The 2,851-nt window shown below is 50.6% G+C and overlaps 1 long non-coding RNA gene across 1 annotated transcript; it reads right to left on the bottom strand.

Annotated features, from left to right (window-relative positions):
* Positions 1-1,277: 1,277 nt before the first annotated feature.
* On the bottom strand, positions 1,278-2,427 carry LOC107307772. The gene is made up of 3 exons (XR_001552506.2): positions 2,311-2,427; positions 1,606-1,641; positions 1,278-1,489 (listed from the first exon to the last, which is right to left on the bottom strand). It is a non-coding gene; the product is annotated as an uncharacterized LOC107307772 (long non-coding RNA).
* Positions 2,428-2,851: the final 424 nt, after the last annotated feature.

Below are 2,851 nucleotides of genomic sequence, written 5' to 3'. Positions count from 1 at the left end.
TAGAACCCCCATTAGGACCCCATAGAACCCCACAGACCCCATAGAACCCCATAGAACCCCATAGGACCCCATAGAATCCCATAGGACCCCATAGACCCCATAGGACCCCATAGAACCCCATAGGACCCCATAGACCCCATAGGACCCCACAGACCCCATAGACCCCCATAAGACCCCATAGGACCCCATAGGACCCCATAGAACCCCATAAGAATCTATATGACCCTATAAGACCCCATACAACCCCATAGGACACCATAGAACCCCATAGACCCCATAGGACCCCATAGACCCCATAGGACCCCATAGAGCCCCATAGGACCCCATAACTCACCCTATATGGCAGTAGGAACCCCATAGAACCCCATAGTACCCCATAGAACCCCATAGAACCCCATAGGATCCCATAGAACCCCATAACTCACCCTATATGGCAGTAGGAACCCCATAGGACCCCATAGACCCCATAGAACCCCATAGGACCCCATAGAACCCCACAGGACCCCATAGAAACCCATAGAACCCCATAGACCCCATAGGACCCCATAAGACCCCATAGGACCCCATAGAAACCCATAGAACCCCATAAGAATCCATATGACCCTATAAGACCCTATAAGACCCCATAAGACCCCATAGGACCCCATAGGACCCCATAGAACCCGATAGGACCCCATAGACCCCATAGGACCCCATACGACCCCATAGACCCCATAGGACCCCATAGGACCCCATAGAGCCCCATAACTCACCCTATAGGGCAGTAGGAACCCCATAGAACCCCATAGGACCCCATAGGACCCCATAGAACCCCATAGGACCCCACAGGACCCCATAGGACCCCATAGAACCCCATAACTCACCCTATATGGCAGTAGGAACTCCATAGAACCCCATAGACCCCATAGGACCCCATAGACCCCATAGGACCCCATAGAACCCCATAGAACCCCATAGGACCCCATAGACCCCATAGAACCCCATAGGACCCCATAGACCCCATAGGACCCCATAGACCCCATAGGACCCCATAGGACCCGATAGAACCCCATAGGACCCCATAGGAATCAATAGGACCCCATAGAACCCCATAGGACCCCATAGGACCCCATAGACCCCATAGGAATCAATAGGACCCCATAGGACCCCACAGACCCCATAGAGCCCCATAGGACCCCATAACTCACCCTATATGGCAGTAGGAACCCCATAGGACCCCATAGACCCCATAGGACCCCATAGACCCCATAGGACCCCATAGGACCCCATAGAACCCCATAGACCCCATAGAACCCCATAAAACCCCACAGACCCCATAACTCACCCTATAGGTCAATAGGATTCTGGCCTGTAGGACCCCATAGGACCCCATAGACCCCATAGGACCCCATAGACCCCATAACTCACCCTATAGGTCAATAGGATTCTGGCCTGTAGGACCCTGGGCCTCTCGACTGACGGCTCCGCCACCACCACAAAGGGGGGGGGGCTGTGGGGTCAAAGGTCATCATAGGGGTCAAAGGTCATCATAGGGGTCAAGGGTCATCGTTAGGGTCAGGGTCAGCCCGAGGTTAGGGGTCAAAGGTCGGCCCCATAGATCCTTACCTGGGGGGTTGAGGTGGGGGAGGGGCGGCCGTGGGGCTGTGGGGGGAGATAGAGAGACTTTAATGGGGGGGGTACTGGGCTATACTGGTCCATACTGGTTTATACCGGTTTATACTGGTTTATACTGGTCCATACTGGTCTATACTAATTTATACTGGTCCATACTGGTCTATACTGGTCTATACTGGTTTATACTGGTCTATACTGGTCCATACTGGTTTATACTGGTTTATTTTGGTCCATACTTGTCCATACAGGTCTATACAGCCCCATACTGGTCTATACTGGTCTATACTGGTTTATACTGGTCTATACTGGTCCATACAGCCCCATACTAGTGTATGCTGGCCTATACTGGTTTATACTAGTCCATACAGGTTTATACTGGTCCATACAGGTCTATACTGGTCTATACTGGTCTATACTAGTCCATACTGGTCCATACTGGTCCATACAAGTCTATACTGGTTTATACTGGTCCATACTGGTTTATACAACCCCATACTGGTACATACTAGTCTATACTGGTGCATACTGGTCCATGCTGGACCATACTGGTCCATACTGGTCTATACTGGTTTATACTGGTCCATACTGGTTTACACTGGACCATATTGGTCCATACTGGTCTATACTGGTTTATACAGCCCCATACTGGTCCATACTGGTTTATACTGGTCTATACTGGTTTATACTGGTCCATACCCGCTGATCTCCTGTATGTGTGGCCGTGCTCGGATCCTTTGAGCCGCGATGGAGCCCAGGAATTTCCTATTGCGCAACACGCGGCGCTCTAAGGGGGCAATTAATCTAATTACCCCATTAATTACCCCATAATTGCCCCAATTACCCCATTAATTACCCCCACCCCCACAGTTACCCCCATAATTACCCCCAGCCCCATAATTACCCCCATAATTACCCCCACGCCCCCCAATTTACCCCCATAATTGCCCCAGCCCCCCAAATTACCCCCATAATTACCCCATAATTACCCCCACCCCATAATTACCCACACCCCCAATTAACCACAATTAACCCCATAATTACCCCCTAATAACCTCTAATTGCCCCCAGCCCCCTAATTGCCCCAATTACCCATAATGAAACCCCCTATTTTGCCCCAAATTACCCCCAATTGCCCATAATTACCCCCCAATTACCCCCCAATTACCCATAATTACCCCCCTAATTTGCCCCCAATTACCCCATAATTACCATTTACCTTCTTATTGCCCCATAATTA

Source organism: Coturnix japonica, unplaced genomic scaffold (assembly GCF_001577835.2).
Source record: "Coturnix japonica isolate 7356 unplaced genomic scaffold, Coturnix japonica 2.1 chrUnrandom890, whole genome shotgun sequence".
NCBI classification, from domain to species: Eukaryota; Metazoa; Chordata; class Aves; order Galliformes; family Phasianidae; genus Coturnix; species Coturnix japonica.
Note: the sequence above shows the minus strand (reverse complement) of the source record. Positions and strands in the feature narration are given on the sequence as shown.